Below are 5757 nucleotides of genomic sequence, written 5' to 3'. Positions count from 1 at the left end.
GAAGCTGAAGCTCCAATACTTTGGCCATCTGATGTGAAGAACTCACTCATTGGAAAAGACCCTGATGCTGGGAAAGACTGAGGGCAGGAGGAGAAGGGGACGACAGAGGATGAGATGGTTGGATGGCATCACTGACTCAATGGACATGAGTTTGAGCAAACTCTGGGAGATAGTGAAGAACAGGAAATCCTGGTGTGCTGCAGTCCATGGAGTTGCAAAGAGTTAGACACAACTGAGCGACTGAACAACAATAACAACCTCCTTAAATGGTGGGGTTGAATGATCTGCCCATTTTACAGATGACTAGATGGAGGCACGGAGAATTCAAGTGACTTGCCCAGGATCACACAGCTCGACCATAGTAGAGTGGCACACGGAGGCTGCTGGGACACCCAGAGCTGCATAGACCCTCCTTTCCCTGCGCCTTCCTGTCTCCTGCCAGCTCCAAAAGATCTCACTGAGGACTAGGGCCCTTTCCCAGGGGCCTGGCCAGTCTCGGGGGCTCCTGAAGGGTGGACACCGAGCCTGATTTACTGTGAGCCCACTGGGAGCCTAGGCTGGACAAGGGTTTGGGGGTGGGGGTAAGGGGTCAAAGCAATTCAGGAGGGCACCCTCAGCAGACAGCAGAGCTGAGACCCTCGCCGCTTTGTTGGCCATCTCTCAGCCTCAGCAACGCCAGGCGAGGGTCCCTCTCTGCTCTGAGCTCCTACACGCTGGCAGCCATGAGCGTAGTGGCATTTAATCTATACACAGCCCTGGGTATCTGCACCGATGTGACCCCAGGTTCAGAGACGGAGGCTGACTGGGTCAGAGACGGTCATGCCGGGATGTTGTCCAGTGCAGGCACACCCACAGCTGCCCATCTCGGGCAGCTGGACAGTCATTTCATCTTCTGGACACTGGGAATCACAGCATCAGGTCTAACTACCAGGATGTTGGAGGCGCAATGGGCCCATGGCCCACGAGGAGGCTGCTGGGGTGGCCCTGGGTCCCCAGTGAGGAATAGGTCCTTCCTCACGGTTCCACTTTTTCTTCTCCCCTGTGGCGCCCCCTGCTATTCCACGGCTTCCTGCAAGAGGCTTGACGTGCACTTCAGAGCAAGGCTGGGTATAAATAGATACACCCACACGTGCCCTCGTGTAGAGTGGGCACTGCCCGGCATAAAGAACAGGGCAAATACAACGCGGTCACAGCATCACGCGCACCTCTCGGTCGAGGAAAGAGAATCGTAGAAGCAAAGCAATTTAGGGTGCCAGTCCGCTGGCTGATCGTACCCTACCTTCTTCCAGAGACAGTAAGAGATGGACAGGACAGACTGACCCAAAGCTGGCTCTCCAGCCTGCTGGAGGCCTCAGAGCAGAGTCTGCCTTTCATATGAATGACCGAGCATCCAACATCCCTCCAGCCCCAGGCAGGCCGCGCCCGCAGGCAGCCTCCCGTATGGGCCTCGGGGAAGGAGTCATCCGCCCTCCGCAGGGGCCTGGTCTGGCACCAGGAGGCGTGCAGAATGCTAAGTTGTGTCTGCGCTCAAAGCAGGAGCCAGTCAGAGCCAGGCTGGGTCTGAGAGGTAGGACTGGGCCACATACGAGGCTCTGAAGGGGCAGGCGAAAGACGGGCCAGGAGCAGTTCCATCGAGCAGGGGTTCTCGACAGCCCCAGAGCGTATTGAGACCCCAGCCCCAGAGCAGCATCCAGGGAAGGACCTATAGCCCTCCTTGAATCTTCTGGGATCGTGGAGGCGTAGCACAGGGAAGGCATGGAAAGCAGCCACCCAGTCCCCATGCAATACATGATGAGGCCGGAGGGAGGGCGGGACACGCCCAGGTCACCCACTAGGTAGCCAGGGCTTCACCTCCAGGCCTTCCCTTCTCTTTGGCCGGAAGCCCCAGACCTCCCCCGGCTCAGGAACGCTGCCAACACCAGCTCCATGCAGGCCCCAAGGCCCCAACAAGCTCTCCTGGCTGGGCTCCCAGGCAGCCAACCACCCCAGAGCCCAGCCGGCAGCTCCCGGGAGGGTGCCCGGCCGAAGCATGTCCTGTGAAGATGGACAGAGACCTGCTGGGTCAAGGACACCTCTAAGCCCCCTAAGCCCGGAAGCCGCTGAGCCCGCAGCCGCCACCCACCAGCAGCGCATCCACCCTGTTGAGCCGAACCGAGCCGAGTCGGAAGAGGTCGAGTCAGAAAGAAAAAAGCGTCTTTGAAGCAAAAGCAAAGGGTGAGCACAGCCCTCCCCCCGCCCCGCCATGGGGGTTCTCGGGTTCCCGTGAGAGGACTCCCAGGAAGGTCAGCGGCCAGGGGGATGAGGGGATTCGCCAGACGCTCTGCCCAAAGGGGATCTCCCAGGGACTGTGTGCCCCCGGGTCCCAGGTCCTCGAAGACCTCACTCTGCCCGGCCGCGGACACGCCCTACCTTGCTTAGGGCTGCCCGCCAGCGTGCAGAAGGGCAGGATGAAATGTTTGGAAATTAGATGTTTCCAATAAGTCCACACTGCACTCGGGTAGCTGGTTTCACAAAGGTTTATTGGATTCCTCGGGGGCGCAGGGGGCAGGCTTGTCACTGCGGAGGATCCTGGCTGGGCCGGCCTGGGAGAGGCAGAGTCTGGGCAGCAGCTGACACAAGACCAGTAGTGAGAGGTGCCCGGCCCTCGGCCAGGAGGAGGGAGACGGTGGGGGTGGAGCAGGCCTGACCCAGAGGGAGGTGCAGGCCGAGGAGAAGGCCTGCGGGTCCCAGGGGAGGGAGGAGGCAGAGGGAACAGTATGCACGGAGGCTCAGAGGCAGGAAGGCAGCTGGGATTCCCCCAGGGCCCCAGGAGGCCCGGGGAGGGGGCTGGGGAGACGGAGCGCTGAGGCCTCTGGACAAGCTCACGGCCAGGACACACCTGTCACTCTTCAACACGCTTGGCCAGGTGTGTGGGCTGCCCCTGCTCCCCCCGTGAAGCCCCAGGGGGGCCCTCCTGCAGGGGGGGGGCCCTGAACACCCCACGGGGAGTCTCAGCATCCATCTATCTGGCAGCTGGGAGCTTCGTTACCTGGGGGTAGACACAGGCCGGGAGGCCCCTCTCCCACTGCCCGCACAGGGCAGTGTGGAGGAGGGGCCGGAGAGGAAAGTCTGGGGAGCATGGTTTCTGGGGAGCAGCGACGTCCTCCCTGCCCTGCCTGGGGGTCCCAGCCACCTGTCCAACCCCCTCCCCACATCCAAGTTGCTCCTGGATACCCAGGAGACCCAAGCCAACTTGTCCATCCCTTTCTTTCCCCGGCCCGCCCCCTGCTGGAGCTGCCGCAGGGCAGGCAGGAAGGAGGCAGTCGGCCTGGCCAGCCCACTGGCGTGGGCACAGCCCGGGCTCTGACTCTGGTCCCCCAGGGCCCGAGGCCCGGCTCTTCCGGGTCCCAGGTAAGACTTGGCCTCGGGCGAGGGCAAGTCAGGACAAGACGTGGGCAGCTAGGAGAAAGCGGCCCGGGGAGGCGGGGAAGGGGGCAGGGGCTGCTTGGGAGGGAAAAGGGTTTAGGAGACGGAAGAGAGGGAGGGAGGACCGGGCAGAGGCAGAGGAGCAAGAGTCTCCGCACGGGGCCTGCGTCCCAGAGGCCACTTGGAGCTCAGGCTGTCCTCACCTGCACAAGGCGTGGTGGGAGCCAGATGTCCGATGTCCCGGAATCCAGAGACGCGGGGTGGAGCCGGCTGGCCCGAGGAACAGAAGCAGATCCGCCAGAACGGCCAACAGTCCGGAGGACAAGCGCTGCTCACCTGAGCCTCCCTGGGGCCCAAGGGCCTATGGGTTGGTGGTCTCCCTGGGCTGCCCGCAGAGGCTCTGGAGGGACCAGACTCACCTGTGCTCCAGGCCACTCCTTCCCCACACCACTGCCACTACCACCTCCCCAGGCAGCGCCAAAGGCCCTCCCAGCCAGGCGACGTCCCTGCGCCTGGGGCGGCAGCGTTGGCTTTTTGATCTTCTGAGACTAAATGTGGGAAGGGGGTAGGGAGGACAGCCCCATGGCTCCGACCCGGCTCCTGTGTACGTGCGGTGGGGACAGGGCACAGGTCTGAGACTGCCCCCTCCCAGAAATTAAGGAATCAGGGCTGGAGAGTCTGTCCAACAAAATTTGGGACTCCCATGACCCCTGCAGGAGGGGGCAAACTCAGGGCCCCAAAACGTCCTTCAGGGACTAGCCAAGTAGAAGGCTTCTCTTCTCTTCTCCCCCCAGCCACGACCCTGACTCCCCGGCCCAGCAAAAGATAAGTCAAGGAACCACCGATTTGCCAGCTCAGAGATGCTCTGCGGCGGGGTGGGGGAGCAGGCAAGGGGGACGCCCCCCATTCAGGTTTTGGGATCAGGGAGAACCCCCTAACTCACCTAAAGACCCCTACCCACGGTGCTGATGGGCAGTGCCGGGGGCGCGGAGAACAGCGGGGTCCGGGATGAAGCGGCCTTTCCTCTGGGTGGGAAGTTCCCGGGCTCTGCAGCACCCAACGCCGCCGCCCCAGGCCGCAGGGGCATCGCCTGGCTGGGAGAAAGAGAAAAGGGTCTACCTTCAGGCCCCTGACCTGCCTTCCACTAGGGATCTTGACCTGCCGGAGCCGCGGTCCCAGGTGGGAGTTTGCAGGGCAGAGGGTCCCGCCAGGGTCGCGAAAACCGGAGGAGAGGACCTCTGCCTGAAACGCGCATCTCTCTCCGCGCCCGCTGGGGCCCGCCGGGTACTGGGTGGGGGCTCGGTGCCCTAGGTTGACAGACTTGTTCCCTCGCCGCCGCCGCCGCCGAGAGCGGTGCCCTCGCCGAATCCGGATCAGCGAGCTTCCACCTCTGCCCGGGATGCGAGCGCTGTGTCCGTCCCGGGAAGAAGTTAGGCGGCCGGTCCCCAGGCGGGTAGCGAGCGCACGGGACGCCGGCGGTGGCGGCGCCGGACTCGGGCTCAGCCACCGCCGCCCCAGACGAGTCCCCACGACCGCGAGAGCGTCCCAGGCGGGCTGGACTCCCCCGGCATCAAGATCGCTCTCGACCCGGTTCAGGCCTCGCCCCAGGGGTCAAGGAGGCCCGAGGCGAGGCGACCTGGCTCCCAGCTTCGGGGACCCCCCAGGTCACGGTACTCTGCGCCCCGCCGCCCCAAGTCGCCGACCCCGCGCCGCGCGCAGCGAGTCATCAGATCTCGGACGCGGCGGCAGAGCCGACCAGGGCCCCCATGGAGTTGGGGAGTTACCCCGCACCCCTAAAAGCCTCCACACACATTCCCCGTTGAGAGTACGCACTTCCCCGCGTCCCAGCGCCTCCGTGGTGAGTCGAGCCGCAGCTCTCTGGGTCGGTGAAGGTGGCTCAGCGCGGGCGCTCCAGTCCCGACGTTCCCGGGGCAGAGAGCGACGTCCGGGGACGCACGGGACGGGTGCGCCCGGCGGCCGGGGCTGCGCCGGCCGAGGCGAGCGGCGAGAGGGGAGCGCTCCGGCGTTCAGGCAACAGCTACCCCTAGTGGGAGAGCCGCCCGGGGCCGCCGCCGCCCCGCGCCCGCCGCCCCGCGCCCGCCGCGCCCAGCGCCCAGAGCGCTCCCGGCTCGGCTAGGGCGCAAGGACGGCGCTGCCTTCCCGGGCCTCCGCGTTCTGGCGCCGGTCGCCAACCCTCCCGCTAGCCCTGCCCTCCGCACCTCCCCGCCGGGACCCGGAGGCCGCTGACCCGAGAGCTGCGGCGCAGAGCCGGGGCGCGATGGGACGGGGCGGGCGTGACCCGCGCGGCGCGCGGCAGCCTCGGGCGACGGCGGGGGGCGCCGAGCGCGGTGT

General features: G+C 65.0%; 1 long non-coding RNA gene across 1 annotated transcript; it reads right to left on the bottom strand.

The window, feature by feature from the left end:
- Positions 1-2505: 2505 nt before the first annotated feature.
- On the bottom strand, positions 2506-5385 carry LOC104996950. The gene is made up of 4 exons (XR_826267.1): positions 5239-5385; positions 4349-4499; positions 3609-3805; positions 2506-3028 (listed from the first exon to the last, which is right to left on the bottom strand). It is a non-coding gene; the product is annotated as an uncharacterized LOC104996950 (long non-coding RNA).
- Between the last annotated feature and the right edge of the window lie 372 nt (positions 5386-5757).

The sequence above is a fragment of the Bison bison genome, unplaced genomic scaffold, assembly GCF_000754665.1.
Source record: "Bison bison bison isolate TAMUID 2011002044 unplaced genomic scaffold, Bison_UMD1.0 scf7180017864302, whole genome shotgun sequence".
In the NCBI taxonomy this organism is placed as follows: Eukaryota; Metazoa; Chordata; class Mammalia; order Artiodactyla; family Bovidae; genus Bison; species Bison bison.
The sequence above is the reverse complement of the archived record's forward strand: the minus strand, read 5'-3'. Positions and strand labels throughout refer to the sequence as shown.